This window comes from Solanum stenotomum, unplaced genomic scaffold (assembly GCF_019186545.1).
Source record: "Solanum stenotomum isolate F172 unplaced genomic scaffold, ASM1918654v1 scaffold31399, whole genome shotgun sequence".
NCBI classification, from domain to species: Eukaryota; Viridiplantae; Streptophyta; class Magnoliopsida; order Solanales; family Solanaceae; genus Solanum; species Solanum stenotomum.
The window spans coordinates 21200-39844 of record NW_026031438.1 but is presented as its reverse complement, the minus strand read 5'-3'; the positions used below and the strand labels follow the sequence as shown (position 1 = coordinate 39844).

At 32.3% G+C, this 18645-nt stretch overlaps 2 pseudogenes; both read left to right on the top strand.

Moving 5' to 3' along the window:
• The first annotated feature begins 3039 nt into the window (after positions 1–3039).
• LOC125851989 (uncharacterized) lies at positions 3040–6073 on the top strand (annotated as a pseudogene).
• Positions 6074–7899: 1826 nt separating this feature from the next.
• Positions 7900–13084, top strand: LOC125851990 (uncharacterized; annotated as a pseudogene).
• Positions 13085–18645: the final 5561 nt, after the last annotated feature.

Below are 18645 nucleotides of genomic sequence, written 5' to 3'. Positions count from 1 at the left end.
TGTTGCTTAGTTTTCCAGCTCGCATACTCGTACATTCCATGTACTGATGCCAGTTGGCCTGCATCGTTTGATGATGCAGATTCAGGTACCCCGGATCAGCATCCTGCACGTCGTTGATCCAGCTGAGCACTCCAGAGTCAGTGGTGAGCCTCCTTGCATTCCGGAGGACTCAATTATTTTGTGTTCTTAGTTTTTGTTTTCTTAGGATGTTGCGGGGTCTGTCCCAACATCCATCTCAGTATTTTAGAGGCTTCATAGACAGACAGTCAGTCAGTTAGTTTTGAGTCTCTTATCTATATATATATATATGTAAATATTCTATTTTGAGATTCGAGTTGCCTTTATGGCCATATTTTCTAAGTTAAGTTGTTTTGTAATATTGCATTGCATCGAGTTATTCTGTTGAGGTTTCCGCTGAGTTAAGAAAGCCAGGCCAAGGGTTCGCTTGGGGCCAGAAATGGTCTCCGGGTGCCGGTCCCGCCCAGGGTGTAGTCTCGGGGCGTGACAGAATGTACCAAAATATCCTTTAATCTTGTGGTCTTAAAAATGTTACGTGGAAACATAGAATCAACAAGTTGCCAAAAAGAAAAAAAGAGATATTCTTTTGAAATGAATTAAAAAGAAAAACACGACAAACAAATCTACGGAGATATTATTATTTGTCACTCTACTCACTTTTTTTTTTTTAACCATCTCGACTAGGGGTGGTGGACAAAATTTAATATTCGGAGATTATACCTTGTTTTTCAACTCTCTAAAGACTTTTATCTCTCATATGTATAGACTCCTATTCATGTGGCATGTTTGGAAATACGTTTCTATTTTGTTAATATAATTGAGATTACTTGTCACATTTTTAGATCTCGTGGAATTATACTAAATATGTTATTGTTTTTAGAGTTAAGGATAAAAACATATTTAAAATATCTCGGTTTTTTAGTATTATAATTGAACTATTAGGTGTGTGAATTTTCTATCTGAACTCACTACACCAAAAATGATCTTTAGCGATAATTGATTAGCGACAATAGTGTAATTGCCGTTAAATATGTATTTTTAGAGGTAATTAGTGAAATTATGTGTATATTTGTTGCTGCTAAAAACTGTTTTTGTTGTAAATGTTTATCGAAATACACCTAAATTATCTGTTATTCACTTTTCCTAACTGAAATTTTAGATATGAAACCCAAACAACCTATAGTTCAGATGTGTTTTGATAAACATTTGGTAATAGTTCAGGTAGGAAACTCACACGCCTAGTAATTCAAGTATAAATTAAAAAAATCGAGCTACTTTAAATGTGGTTTTGACAGTTTGCTCAAGATGAAATTTTGCAATTTTCTGACTGAAAATGATAACAGCAAAGATGACTCAAGGCTGAAATTACTAATGAGAAAATCCTCTGTTTCAGATTATAGTTTTGTACAGGGGTGTGCATAGTTTTCAAATCGAAAATCCTTTTTTTTTTTTTGGATTATGAATTGAGCTTTTGTTTTTATTTTCAAAATGTATGAATTTTGTATCAGATATTGGATTTATTACTACAAATTTTCGTATGATTATCTCAAATTTTTATCCTATATTATGTGTGCAATGCTAATAAGTCCAATTTCCAAAGGTTCAATAGATTTGTACCCTACGATCCTATCCATAATCCATTAGAATTACTTAGCATGGACGACAGGGTAGTCAATACGTCCACAAGTGGAAAGTAGCAATTTCACTATATCAACAAAAGTACAACATAGAGTACATGATTAGAGATAATACTCTAATTAACCTAAAAAAATCCCAAGAGAATAACCTCACAAGATCACTCCAAAGAAGAGGTTCATATAAGTATTTTCCAACACTTACTCGGTTACGAAATACTCTCAATGAAGGAGGAGTAGGAGAAAGATGAGACTTGAGAGAACAAAATGCTCTTGAATTGGTGTGTTTGAAGAGAATAACAACAGCCTTATTTATAGGAGGGATTGAACCTAGCCCAGCAAGTTCACAAAGGCAAATGACCAACTACGCAAAGAAATTTCCACCACTTGGTTAAATGCATAATACATTACTTGGTCTCAGCTCACATTTATGCCCTCCAACTTTGTGTGTGCACAAGTAGACACTTAACTTATATAAAATTGAACAATAGACACACTTCCTACGTGACATCGTACATGGTAATTTGAGTCCTATGTGGTGTTCTATGTGTATTATGTCACGTAGGACTTATGTGTCTATTTTTTCAACTTTATACAAGTTTAGCGGTCTACTTGTGCACACTCAAAGTTGAAGGGCATAAACGTGAAACGAGACCAAGTTAAAGGACACATTTATGTATTATTCCTAGTTTAAACTATGCCTCCAATGATGATCTTGTATCTAGATATGGATAATAGGCTTATGTCTATATAGGATGATCCTATATCTAGATATTGGAAAATAGGCTTATGTCTATATAGGATGATCTTGTATCTAGATATTGGGACTTGTTGGGTTATGAAGGGTGATTAGGGTGTCATGCGGAAGCTTGCAATTTGCAAATCATATGGTTGATAAATCAGATAACAAAAACTTATACTAAAAATCAAAATATTATTATATCAAAACTAATATAAAGAAAAACATTGAAACTTTAGAGAGAATAAATCTCCCCATAAACAAAACTCTTAAACGACTACATTGTGGATGTTATTGTTATTGTGTTAGAAGAAACAAACCTATATTTATAAAGTCCTAAAACCTTTCCTACTAGAAAAAAACTAGCTACTCCAAAACCTTTTTCTAAGAGAAAAGAATAAACCAAATATGAAAGAATATTATATTTTCCTTTCAGGAAAAGTAAAAACATTTATGATAATGTTTTGTCTTTTCTTTAAGGAAAAATAAATCTTAAATTATGGTAAGAAAATCAGGGCAAAACCCTAACAGGAAATAGACTTATGTCTATATAGGATGGACTCCACTTGGCCAAAAGAAAACTCCACATTACACACTCTATGAAACAATAAAACTTCTTTCTCTGGACTTTTTGAAGTTCTCTGTTAGTCCTAGGGTGATTGTCTACCTTTTATCCTCCTCAGGTAGGTGTGGTTGCTTCAAATGGAATTGTTACCAACATGGACTGAAACAGGCGCACGCCTTCTCGTTACGAGATTTTTCAAAAGTTTCATCCAAACAGGATGCATAATGTGAGTGATGATCCCAAAATAGCAGCAGAGACATGTCTGACAATTTGTTTATTTCCATGATTTATTTCTTAGTTGATCACATTTATGATCTTGCTATTTGAATGGTAGCATAATGTAGAATGACATTCTTTATTTAGAAAGTACACTTCTTTTTGTCCAATATCGTTGGCTTAAAGATCATATGCTAGTCGAAAATCATGCTGCAAGACAAATCTAGTGTGTGAATTGCGATATATTTTACTACTCGGAGATTTTTGATATCTGGATAATGGTTTTATATGTTTGGATATACAGCTTGCTGGAAGAAGGAGGTACAATTTTCACGTTCCAAGGCACGGAGAGGAAATGCTCTCTTAAAGTTTCTCTTAGAGTTCATAGTATGCAGTTTTACTGGAAGGTAAAGTGAAATTTCCTTTGCCCCTACAGGCTACAAGTGATAAAAAACTTAACCCAAAAAAATTGAAAAGTTTCCCAATCTCTTACAGGTTGCAACTCGAGCTGACATAGGTCTTGCTGATGCTTTTATTCATGGAGATTTCTCTTTCGTTGATAAGAACGAAGGTCTTCTTAATCTTATCATGGTGAGGAAATGACTCGATATCTTTGTAAATAGCTTTTGGTTGGTACTTAGCTTCCCCGAGTTCTTTTTGCAGATATTTATTGCCAACAGAGATTTGAAAGCATCTGTTGGAACATCTAGCAAGAAGAGGTAAAATAGTTTACTGACTTTGAATCAAGAAATATAAATTTCTGTTCACATGTTAAAGCTTTTCATGACTTTTCATGGCTCTAGAGGCTGGTGGACACCAGTTATTTTTACAGCAGCACTGTCATCTGCAACATATTTCATTCGTCATGTTTCAAATCGAAACACCCTTACTCAGGCTCGTAGGAATATCTCTCGTCATTATGACCTGGTAATTTAAGTACTCAATCCTGACCATGATTTTGTCAGTTGCTATGATGTAAACTGGGATGCCATTGTATAGATGCTAAGCATTGTGGTGTTAATTGTTTATTTCCAGAGTAATGAACTCTTCTCACTCTTTATGGATGAGACGATGCTATACTCATGTGCAATATTCAAGGTTAGCTCTCAAACTTTTAAATGCTGACCACTTTTTTGTTATTTATGTTTCACTACATTTCCGTCTTGTTCTCTAATCTCATTCCATGGTTATCTAATTTTCTTTCTTATTTTTTGTAGAGTAAGGATGAAGACCTTAAAGTTGCACAGCTGAGAAAGATGTCTATTCTCATTGAAAAGGTAAGTCATCAACTAAGTAAAATTCACTGAATTGAATTTGATTCTGCTTCTATTCTATTTAGGCAAAAATTAGCAAAGAACATCACATTTTAGAGATTGGATTTGGATGGGGAGGTTTTTGCCGTGGAAGTTGTCAAGCAAACAGGATGTAAATATACTGGTATAACACTCTCCGAGCAGCAACTGGAGTATGCACAGTTGAGAGTTGAGCAAGCAGGTCTTCAGGTATATTACTTACAATGTCTATGAAGCTTGTATGACAGTACAATTGCTATAAACTGAGGCAAATTATAAAGAGCTCCTGAACATGCTAACATACGATTAGCAAGGAGACGATCTGATCTACTTAAGACTTGAAGCCAAATTTGGGTAATTTTAGAGCTAGTGTATCGATTATTATTTCAATTCAGTGAATTTTTCCACAGGATCAAATTACACTTGTCCTATGTGACTATCGCCAAATGCCAAATCAGGACAAATATGACAGGATTATAGTATGGTGAGCTTTTATCCATCAACATTTGTACATATTGTATTACACATTACATTTCGAGCCAGTGTTATAATTGTACTAATAATCATTTTCAGCGAGGTGTTAGAACATGTTGGTCATGAGTTCATAGGGGAATTCTTTAGTTGCTGTGAGTCAGCATTGACAGAAGATGGGCTTCTAGTTCTGCAGGTAATGAATCAAAGTTTAATCTTTGTTCACTTTTTTCGCTCAATTGTTAGAAAATTAAGAGAGAAGGAGCACTCTCAAATCACTCAAATTCTCTTGCTAATACAAGAACTAAGATAATATCATTTCTTGCACTTGTTCCTTTGTACTGATTTCTACAAGTGCTGGCTTTCTTTAGTTCATTTCAATGCCAGACCCGATGTATGATGAATACAGGCACAGCGCAGGCTTCATAAACGAGTATATATTCCCAGGTGGATGCTTGCCTGCATTAAGTCGAGTAACATCAGCCATGGCTTCTGCATCCAGACTATGGTAACAAAGAGTGTACTTGATTTTGTGATTTCGCACTAGCATGCTTGTGTCAATCTTTCAAAAGAATCTGATAAATGATAAAAATGCAGTGTAGTGCACCTGGAAGATATAGGAGTTCATTACTATCAAACACTGAGATGTTGGCGAAAAAACTTCCTGAAAAACAAAAGGTAACAAAACTAAAATAAGTCCACAGCTAGCCTTCTATGCTGAGTAAACTCGATTTCTTCATGAATCATTTGTAGCTTGATCAGTTCTAACTTCTGATACTTGACTATCGATAACATTGTCACTATAGCCAAATCCATGCTTTGGGATTTGATGACAAGTTCATCAGGACATGGGAGTACTACTTTGACTACTGTGCTGCTGGATTCAAAACGTGCACACTAGGAGATTATCAGGTATATTCCATTTTTTTAACTATGAATGTTGAAACTGTTTAACCAAATTTGAGAAGTAAAACAACTGATCAAGTGGTGCTTCTTACCTTTGTAGATTGTATTTTCAAGGCCAGGCAATGTTGCAACATTTGGTGATCCTTACAATGTTACTATGCCTTCAGCTTATTAGAGTTCCTTTGTTTGGAATAGTATGTTGTAATTTGTCTTTGCAAATAAATCAGTTAAATTGTAACTAAACATATAAATGTATCATTTTTTAAGGAGTTGACTAATAAAAAAAGAGTGACGCATAAAATGAGACGAAGGGATTAACATGTTAAGTGAAGTGATATCAAAACCAAGATAGAGGAGGAACTTCATAATCTAAAAGGAGAGTATATTATGGGAATAAAAAGGTTGATTACAAACATAAGCTTTTATTGAGGGTGGAGATCAATGGTGTTGCACACTGAGGCGGAACTAAGATTTTGAAGTTATAAATATCAAATTTTAGAAAATATAACTCACATATATAAGTATTATTTGAATGGACAAGAATTAATTTTAATCCTATAATTTTAGAAGTTTAATGGGCTTAGTGATAAGAATCTAAAGATAAAATCAGTCAAATTTATATCTTAGATCCACTTTTTTGTAATAGTACACTTATTCTCTTAAAATCTTGGATACGTCTCTGTTAAATCTTAAGAGCAAAGTTGAGTGGTTAACTCAAATTTTACTTTATTGGTAAAAAAACAATTCTCCACTTAAAAATGAATTTTTGAAACGTAAAGTACTCAACATTATGTACTCCTTCAAGTTCATATTACTTGACTTGACACATCTCTTAGAAAAACTTTCATTAGAGATGTATTTAACCAAATTAATCTTATTAATTATATTTCGAAACTTTGAACTTGACTTACTACTTTATATAATTATTTAATATTTAATATTAAGACTAGAAAGAAAAAAAAAACATACTAAAACTATCTATTTTTTTCATTAAAAAGTAAAATAAAATATCTATTTTGATACGCGATTGATCTTTCTTAAGATTGAGTTCTCATCCAAGAATTTAGCACATTCTAATTAGGGGATAAATATTTTATTTATTTTTAAATTATGAGGGAGGGTTTAAGAAAAATTAAATGAGGCAGGGGATCACAGTCCTAATATTTTTTTAAAATATTTTTTTGAGATTGTTTTTAATTAAAAAGTAAAATAAAATATCTATTTTTGAATCGAGTAAAATTACCTAACAATTCTCCTACTCGCACGCAATTATATTGATCTTTCTTAGGATCGACTTCTCATCCAAATAATTTAGCACATTCCAATTAGGGAATGGACCTAAAAATATTTTATTTATTTTTAAAAATATAAGGGTAGGATTTAGGATAATTAAACTAGGTAGGGGATCACAGTCCTAATATTTTTTTAAAAAATAGTAAAGAAAATAAATTTGTATGTTTTATCTTATTTTATTAAATTATATTAAATTTTGACAATTTATATTTCTTTTCCAAACATATAAAAGTACATACTTTTGACGAATGGTTACAATTTTGACCATTATTTTTTTAGGTATATACTATCTAAATGATTAATATACTTTCTTTAAATAAGTTTTCTCAAAATAGGATATAATTCAGCCAGTTTGAGTATTTAAAATTAATTATTTTTTAAATTAAACAATATTAGTTACACTGAAAAGAGTTAAAGGATAAATTAATAAATAAAATACTTTTTATTTACATTTTTTTTAAAGAATGTATAAAAAGAAAACATGACAACTAATATGGAACGAAGAAAGTAATTACTGTGTACCAACTCATCAATTAGGGAATTCCCCCCGTAGTTGCAAATAACACCTACATTCAAGTGGTTAGGCAAAATTGATCCTACATTCCTACTCATGCATACAAATTTAGTGAGTTTGTCACTATTATAAATTATTTAATCCTCAACACCAATGTTTTCATTCAATTAAATTCAAAACTCCAGCAATATTTCTAATCTTAATTGTTATTGCAGTTGTAAAGTTGAAGTCAATTATATAAAGTTGTAAAAATGAAAGTAGCAGTGGTGGGAGAAGGTATAAGTAGACTGATTTCTGCATATGAATTGGCAAAATTTGGTGTCACCGTTGATGGCGTCGATCTTGAACTTGGATTTATGGTATTCAATCGAGTAAGTATATATACTGGTTGTGTTCAGCACGAAAGAAAATGTTGTTTAATTTCAATAGAGTAAGCGAGTTGGAATTGAAAATCGACTATAAACATTTCCCCCCTACTTATTTGCATATTTGATAAGTACTAAAGTTCTCATAATCGGTCGTTTGGTGTGATGGATAAAGAGAGTTAATCCCGGGATAAATTTTGAGCACCCTTTAATCCTTTGTTTGGTTGCACATCATGGGATAACTTATCCCAAGATTAATAATTAGTCCTGGGATAAGTTATCCCTATCTTTGGGTGGAGTAGTAATATCGGAATAACTTATCCCGATATAAGATAGATAAAATGACAAAAGTGTCCCTTTAAACTCTTTTTATACCTCATATTTTATATCCATGTAAAATCATATATTATTTCAAATATCATGTATAATAATAGTTATGACCTTCACTACTCCTTAATTTTATTATAATAATTCTTCATATTTTTTTAAAAAATTACACTATATAAATATAATTTTATTTATGAATTTATTTGACTAATTCTTATGTTTATTTATATTTTAATTTAATTTCCTTACTATCGAATTACATATTTTTAATTGTATATTCTTTTAGCCACTTGAAAATTTATATTTTATATATCAATTAAAATGAGAGATAAAACGAAATGCTACTGCACTAAATACAAGCTTCCCGTGCAGTTTTCTCTGAAATTAGTTTATATTGGTATTCTTTTTAGCTAGATCTTTTGTGTATTTTTTATTTTTTTATCTTCTTTTCATTTCATGTACGCTAATTCGGGAAGAATACTATTGTTAGTTCACATAAATTTTGAAGGAAATAGTAACATGAAAGATGATTTAAAAATGAAGATAACTTTAGCATTTTACAATTTAAGAATGATACATGTTTAAATGAAGTAACATAAATAATAAATCACTTTGTACTTTAACAAATTTAGATGAAAAATTTATTCTTAAAGACATTTGGTACAATTATGGAAATGCACACACAAAAATATTTAAGCTAAATAAAACAAAAGTTTTATTTTTAAGAATAAATAACTACTGCTTGAAAAGAAAATATATATATAAAAAACTAAATAAATTGAAGGGGATTTTCGTAAACAAACAACTTATTCTTAGAATTTATGTAATGCATGTTGTATTGAAAGCAACCAACCAAACGGTCAATAATAAATAATCCCAGCATAACTTATCCCATCCTAACTTATCCCAGCATAACTAGGTCGGAGCTCTCAGCCTTTTTGCTTTTTATGGTGATTCAAACTTACAATTTTCAAATTGAAAGTAAAGAATAAATGTTTACCATCCGAATAACTTCCTCGTGATTTACGCCTTACTATCCTCAAATTATTAAGGTTAAATCCTTAATAAATCCTTAGCTAAGCACAATTTAGTAAAATTTATCTGAAAATTGGGGTTCACTACACTTTCGACGCAAATATTTACGTGAAGGACAATTGAGATTCAGACAAATTTAAGTCATTTTCAATAGATTATGATTATCTTTTTGCGCTTTTATGATCTATATACTTTGACAAATCTTGCTATATAAGGTCATTATTTAAAAATGTGTATTAAATTATAACTTAAGCTTCTCTCTCTCTATGTATATGTTATATAAAATACCCCAATTTATATGGCTTGTAATCAAGTTGGAGTGACCGAATAGAATATCAAATTGATGTCTAGCGAATAAGACATAACTAGCTAGTGAAATTTTAAAATTATAAAAGATAAAAAAGTCAAATATATCCTTCAACTTTGAGATTTAAAGTAGATTTATTCTTGGTAACACAATAGATTGCTTCTACCTTAACCAAATATCTCGAATTCAAGTCCTGGATATAAAAAAATCGACACTAAAGGTGAAAAAAACAAAATAAATAAATAAATATCATTTTAAATATTTATTTTTGAACCAAAAAGATAAAAATAGTTAAAATTCGTACATCCGAACAGGCTCAATTACTCTGCGAACAACGGAATCCGCGACTCTTCGGCGAAATGTTGACAGAAGTGAGAAAAAGAGAAGCTCCGGCCACCATTGTTAACATTGTGAATGAACTCTTTTGCTGAAAACTTGTAACAACTCAATCACAGCTGAAAACTTTGAACTCGAAAAATTTGGGTGAAATTTCACTTAGGCGATCGGAATTTAGGGCGGTAATTGGAAATGCTTGTAGCTAGAGTTTTTTTAACCCCAACAACATATGTCGATGCTGAAACGGTGTGTATTTGACAGGTAAATTATTCAAACATGATCGAATTTTTTGAGTGCCTTTGGAGTTGATATGGAGGTGTCTGATATGTCATTCTCAGTGAGCTTAGACCAAGGCCGTGGTTGTGAATGGGGTACTCGAAATGGATTCGCTAGTTTGTTTGTACAGAAGAAGAATGTATTGAATCCGTATTTTTGGCCAATGATTAGAGAAATTAGCAGATTCAAGCAGGATGTCATAAGGTATCAATAACTTATTTATTATCCTTATATATATGTGACTTTTGTTATTGTTTGAGCCGTTTGATGGAAATGGACTAAATTGTTCTGTTTTGTGCACTTACTTTATTTATGTGTTAAGCAAAAGAGCTATCTTTAATGAAGTTTATTTGGTCATGAACATGTTTCTCACTGCATTGAAGTTACCTTGAAGAACTGGACAACAACCCTGACATTGATCGCAAGGAAACATTAGGGGAATTTATTGAGTCACATGGCTATTCGGAGCTATTTCAGAAGGCTTATCTGGTGACACTGCTGTTTGTCCTTATTATTGATTTTGATACTTGTATTGGCCTTTTTGTTCATTCAACAAGGTTTCCTTTCTGTAACGATACACATATATGTCCCACATATTGCAATATGTGCTTCAATCTGGACCTGTCCCTTAGCAGGAGTACTGAGCTGTTCTGCTTATTACATTCTTTCATTCTTTCACGACCACCATCTTCTGCAGGTTTTTTTCTCTTATCTACTGTTCAAGTAGCACATTTTGTGTGTTGATTACAGTCAATTGTTGAATGTGGTGCATGCAAATACTGAATTTGAATGCTTAATTTACTCATTTTATTGCCCTTGTGCCTAAGGGTGCTTTTATTTTTTTGTTTACAGCTCTTTGGTCTCCCTCAATTGCTCACTGTAAGATGGCGATCACATATAAACAAGGTGATTTTTTATTCATAGATACTTCTAAAGTTCTTACCATTTCCCTGAGGAGAACTTCAGGCAATTACCATTTTTCACTATCTTCTGTGATTTGTTAAGTTAAGCATGTATCATCATTGAGAGTGATCTGATGGAAGCATCTAATGCATGTTAAGGAGGAGCTGGAGAAGAGAGGCTGTCAAATAAGAACTGGTTGTGAAGTAAATTCTGTAACAACAACTGAAGAAGGTGTAGCCTGTTTTATCTTTTGGCTTCTTGCAAGAGTTCTCTGTGCTGTTGGAAAATGGACAGGCTTAAGGGCAATTTGTTAATTGTATAAACCCTGCCACTTTATGTGGTTAAAATGGTCTTTTTCTAGGTAAAACCAAATTTGATGAAGATGAAGAAATTACCTAATATTTGCACCCACCTTATTGACCACTAGGCCACAACTTTGGGTGCATATCTATTGGTGTTTTTGTCTTCACTTTGTTGTTTCTTTGTTAGAAAATTAGGAGAGAGGTAGCACTCTTAAATCACTCAAATTCTCTTGAAAACAAGTGAATGAAAGCATTCTTCTTTATAGTATCTAGTAAATTACATGTACCTTGATTTAATACTAAACTTTTGCCTCTTCTCTATTTTCATGAACAAAATAATACATGTATACTTAAATTAATTTCCTAATGTATGAACTAAGATAATTTGTCTCACAAAAATCTAAGGAAGGCTTTTCTTCTTCCAACACGACATTCATTAACCATCCTCATTTTCCACTTTGTTATATTTTTCCCATCTATTTCTTTCACTTTTGTCTTGCACTTAATTCTTTGTACTGATATTTACAAGTATGGGCTTTCCCTAGTTCATTTCAATACCAGACAAGAGGTATGACAGTCACAGGCAGAGTATAGACTTCATGAGAGAGTATATATTCCCAGGAGGATGTGTGCCTTCACTAAGTCAAGTAACATCAGCCATGAGTGTTGCATCCAGACTCTGGTAACAAAGAGTTTATTTAGTAATTTCGCACTGGCATGCTTGCCAATCTTTCAAAAGAATTTGATAAATGATATAAATGCAGTGTAGTGCACCCGGAAGAGATAGGAATTCATTACTACCAGACACTGAGATATTGGCGAAAAAACTTCCTGTAAAAACAAAAGGTAACAAAACCAAAATAAGTCCACAGCCTTCTATACTGAGTTAAAACTGTTTCTCTCTGAAATCATTTGTAGCTTGATCTGTTCTAAATGCTGATACTTGACTATTGATAACTCTTTGTCACTAGCCAAATTTGTGCTTTGGGATTTGATAATAAGTTCATCAGGACATGGGAGTACTACTTTGACTACTGTGCTGCTGGATTCAAAACGTGCACAGCAGGAGATTATCAGGTATGGTGAGAAATCTTTGAAAATATTTTCTAGGGCAAACTCACTATATCGATGACATATAATCATCGTGTATAGTAGGAGGCGCTGTATGTGGATGGTGCTTAGGTAGCAACGAATGAAATAATGTAAATATGTTTGTTCACTTGCATATACTTTTAACATGCCACTCTTCATGTTTATTCGAAAAGCTTTCTTGCTTTTTTGTGTGTGTGAAAGGTAGTGGTGAAACTCGAACTCTGTCTGTGTCATGTAGAATTATGTGAACTACTTCATTTATAAACTTAAGCAGTTGCAGTGGACAGACTTTTATTTATCAAATTATGTCGTCAACAGTAAATACATACATGCAGTTATTCCATCTTTTTACAAGAAATCCTGAAATTGTTTCACCAAATTTGAGAAGTAAAACAACTCAAGTGGTGCTTATACTTCGTAGATTGTATTTTCAAGGCCAGGCAATGTTGCAGCATTTGGTGATCCTTACAATGGTGTGCCTTCATCTTATTAGAGTTCCTTCGTTTGGAATATTTTGTTGGAACTGTCATCAGTTCCTTAAAACAGCATGAAAGACATAATCAAATATGTCATTGGCTCATGCTTTATTATTTGATTCTCTTGGACTGTGTTGTATTAACTTTTTTCAATAACCTAATAAGAGTTATTCAAGGAAATTACTAATATTGAAATACAAAATGTCTTTTGTTAAGTTCATGGGTTTACCATCATACCAAAAACTATAGCCGATAGCACGGGTGTTTATTTCTTAACCAAGTAAGCGCCATGTTCGACCATTGCTCCAACCCGGGCCACCCACCATGTTCGATCGTTGCTCCAACCCGGGCCACCCCTACCCCCTCGTGGGCCTTTCCATTGGAAGGATGTTGACGTTACCCAACAACCCCACTCCCAACACCTGAATCAAAACCATGACCTTGACTCTGATACCACTTGTTAGGATCAAGTGTTTACCATCATGCCAAAAAGTATAGCTGATAGCAAGGGCGTAACATTATTTCCTAACTAAGTCCACCAAGTAAGCACCATGTTCAATCATGACGCTGACTCAGGCCACGTCAACCCCCTCATGGGCCTTGCTATAGGCAAGATGTTGGCGTTATCCAACATTCCCTATTAAACCTGTAGGCATTTTTTTGGCGCTATAAAACATATTAACATGTCATTAAACATAAACTAAATATTTTAAAGTTAAATTGTAACTAAATATATAAACGTGTCATTCTTATAAAAAATGAGTGTCACATAAAGTGGGACGAAAGTAGTAGCATGTTAAGTGAAGTGATATCAAAACCAAGATAGAGAAGGAGCAATTCATAACCTAAAAGGAGATTATATTATGGGAAGTAAAAAGGGAGAAATAGTGTGACTCCAAAAGGAGAGTGTGTTGACTACAAACATATATAAGCTTTTATTGAGGGTGGAGATCAATGGTGTTGCACACAGAGGTGGATCTAAGATTTTGAGGTTATAAATATCGCATTTTAGAAAGTATAACTTATCGAGTTCTAAATAAATTGTGAATATATTTTAATTGGATTTTTAAACACAAATACATGATTTATGCCAAAGCTTTTGAGTTCTGCCAAACCCGTAGACGGGCTTGTAGCTCCTACACCCGATGACCTTGAAAGTGGGTAGTTATAAACTCTTACCACGCTTGTCCCATGAGCAAATATTCAAGATTAAAAGCCAGAAGTGTTTGCCCCCACCCGTAGTTCCACATTGAATATGTACAACATGTTAGGTGCAAGGTAGTTAGAAAAGATGCTAACAGTTGAGTAACGAGTCAAATAATTTATAATGTTAGCATTTTTTTAAAATTTAATTTTAACTTTTAGAAATGAAACTTTCAAATGTGAAGTACTCGATATTATGTACTTATTTTTATTTTTATAATTTTCTCTTAATCAACCAGAAGACTTTCATATGGCTCTGTATTTTCTGAATATATAATACATGCATATTTTAAATTTTGAACTGTTTCATCTATTTCCTTATAAAGTCAGACTTAAAATAAGTAGGGACCCAAATAATTAGTATTACTTTTAAAATACAGAGGGGAATAAAACTGCCCACACACACAATTGATCTTTCTTAGGAGTTCTCATTCCAGTAATTTAGCACATGCCAATTAGGGGTATGTCTTAGACCTGTGAACATTGTCATAAGTATAATTGACTTTTTTGGCCATCATTATTAACTCATCAATTAGGGAGTTGATAATTAATGCTGATTTCATATTAATGTTGAGTCCTTGTAGTAAAGGTAGAATTTCATATTCAACCATATTTTCTTTTAAGGTGCCATTTTGAGTTATTTGCGACGATTATACTGATTTGTTTTGTACGTATTTCAACAATGATACAAAGATAATAATGAAACAACCTCTCTACCTCCACGAGGTAGTGATAAGGTCTGCATACATTCGACACTCCCTATACATCACTAGTGGGATTTTACTGGTATGTTGCTGTTGTTGTAAGGTCTGCCTACATTCTACCCTCCCCAAAAATAATAATGCTCGAGGTCATCTTCTAATCGATCACAGGAAGTCTTTTAAGAAAAACGCTTTACTAAATTTTTGTGACATCCGGATCAGGACACCCCGACACATACTATCTCAAATAGTGCACTAACACTAAGAGAAAAGTAATTTATGTATTCTTGCAAAAACTTTATTTTCTAAACAAAGAGTAAATGTATAGCCATAGATGCCATACTAAGATGCTCAATTATTTCTAAAGTTAGTGTGTTTCTTTAATGATGTAGTTTCAGCATGATGCTATCTACTAATATTTCCTTTATGAGGAAGCAAACTAAAGAGAAAAAGAAAACTAGGCAAGAGTTTATGCGGTCCACATTTTGAAATGTATAAATGCGACAACCACAAGATATGATGGGATAGATGAGATATTTTCACCCTAAATTAGAAGTCTCACATTCGAGCCTCGGAAATGGAGATTCTTTGGCAGGGAGTATTGTTTCCCTCTCTAATGAGTCATACGCAGTGCAAATTTGGATTAGTCGATTAAGAGAATACCGATACCAAATGCTTATAAAAATGGTATAAAAATGTTCTATATTCTTTTCAATGCAATAGGTCATATTTAGGAATGCATTTTTTCCTATGCACGCAATAGATCTTTCTTGGGGGTAGTCATGCAAGTAATTTAGCCATGCAATTAGGGTTAAATAGCTCTAGAGATTTTCCACCAAAATATTTAAGGATACTCTATAGCTAGTACTCTATTACTTTATTTCCTTTCTTCAATATCCATACAAATTTAGAGTTGATTTTGGACATAATTACTATTAGTTGAGCGACCATCTGGGAAATCAATCCTACAAATTTAGTGCATTTGTCACCATTATAAATTTGATCATCGACACCATTAATATTATTTTCATGTAACTTTAAAACTACTCCACCAATATCCAAAAAGGTTTGTGAATGTAAAACTAACGATGTCCATGTGATACAGGAGTAATACTTTTAATATTTGTTCTTTTACCTTTTCTGATTTTAATTTTTATTGAAGTTTATAACTTTGAAGCCAAAGTGACAAAAAATGAAAGTAGCAGTGGTGGGAGCAGGGATAAGTGGACTGATTTCTGCATATGAATTGTCAAAATCTGGAGTGGAAGTTGTAATTTATGAGAAGGAAAATTATCTCGGTGGCCATGCCAAGACCGTCACCGTGAATGACATTGATCTTGACCTTGGTTTTATGGTCTTCAATCGGGTAAGCACGGACCACGGTTAGAGGGTGTTTGAGTTATTTTATACGAAGATCAAGATAGTTAAAATAGAAACAATTTTAGCTTATTTATGTATTTGATAACCACTAACGTGCTATAAATTAAGTGCATGCACAGTAAATACGAATAATGAAATACGGTCAAATCTCTCTATAGCAATGTTGTTTGTTTCAATATTTTTTGGCTGCTATATCAAAAGTACTGTTGGAAAACATATAATATGTTGTAACATGTAAGATTGGTTCTACAACAAACATGTGGTTGTTATAGATGATGGTTGTTATAGAGGGTTGGCAGCATTATCAATTCCACTTGAAGGTGGCACTATAGCTGTAGCTAGCNATATATATTTCACAATGCATCCAATTTTCATAATTTCATATATGTTGTTGTACCGTAATTTAACTAACCTTAGAAAAATCACTCTTTGAAATGTTCTAAGTATAAAACAATTTGAGAAAAATACTTAGAAAAGAGTCGCCACTTAATTTTTAAAAGAAATTAAGAAAACATATAATTTTCAAAGATTTAAATAGAAAAAATCATTTGAAAATACCAAAGAGGGTTCGGGGTTCAATTTACACTTCGAGAAGGATTTAAGCATTCGAAGTGTCCGCTAACATGCGGTTGACCTGTGACTTGACTAAAATATATTTGACTGTTTTTAGAAAAATAACGATTTAACATAAAAATAATAACTTACAATATTTGATTAATTTGGAGAAAACAATTAAATAAATGACGCATTTTTTTTTCTATTTTTTAAGCTAAGGGAACTTTAATTGAAACATTTCAATTAAATTATAGGTAAAGAATTTTAACAAATTTACACTAATTAAACCTATTTGGATTGTTTTAAAAAATAATAATTTGAACGATTTGATAAATTAAAGCATGAAGACTATCTTAAATTAATTAAAAATGAAAAGGAACCAAAGTTTTGACTAACTTTTGAGAAAGTGATAGAGTAAAGAAAAACATTTTTTTTTTAGTTTACTTGATTAACTTAAAACTTTTTTTTTATTTTTAATGAGTAAAAAAAAAGTTATTAATTAAATAGCATATCTTTTTAAGAACAAATATACTCAATTAAAGATATAAAAATTTGACCGGTATACTAGACACAAAATAAATGAACACAAAAGATGTTTTAAAGGTAAACCAACATAACGAAAATAACTCATCTTTTGGGGATCTAATTAAGTTAATTAACAATTTTTAAAGTTAGAGCTAAATAAAATTAGTTAGACATAATCGAAACAATTAGGAGAGTAAAAGAGATAATGAAATTGGGCCCCTTTTTGGGCCAACTTCGCTGCAAGTTTTTGGGTTTTAAACCCAATCCCTTTTTTGTATATATTAACTGTATATCAGTGTATATCGACATGTACATCAGCTTTTTCCATGTATCTCCTGCTTCCAAACACTTGTATTTCGCCTTAGCCCTATATTTTTGCATTTTTGAGCCGTATATCGTTGTATAATGAGTGTATACTGCTGTATACAATATGTATACAGCCCATTTCTTAGGCTTTTGAACTAATTTCCAGCAGAACGTTGGAGTTCTGGAACCCGTAACAGCTTCCGAATGTATAGGGGCTTTGACTCGAGAAATAGGGAAAGCAAAGATCGAGCCTTTATGGCTCAACTTGGTAATGCAAGGTAGATAAGCCCACCATGAACAGGGATTCACATACACACAAAGAGAAAGAAAAGAAGTAGAGATTAGCATTTGAAATAAGGAAACAAATGGATGTAATTGAATTCAAATAAAAGTGACTTAAATATTTTAAGATAAAAAATAAAAACCAAAGGCCATTGTTAGGCCCATATGACAACATTCTAAGAATGTGCAAATGAACAAAATATATCTCAACAAGCCAACAATTAAAACTTTAGCAGTATATTCTTTTGATCAAAACAATTTAAAGTAAGAAAAAAAAAACAAAGCAACAGAAAGGAATTGAAATAACCCATATGTCATGTTCATTTTTTTAAAAAAATAAAATAATAAATCAGTAAGATTTTGGACAAGATATAAATCCTGTTGGCTACATTGATACATAACTAGAATGGCCAAAATGATATCACACATATCTTAGATTATTTAGCAAAATAAGACCCAAAACATCTAACCCAAAGATAATATACTAATCATGAGAGTTAAACTAAAATGAGCATGTTGAGAAGTCAATATTTGAAAGGACGTGAAGATGGAAACTTAAACAATCGATGAATAAAAAATAGCCACTAAAAGATATATGCAACAATTGAAATAAGTTTAGCAATGAC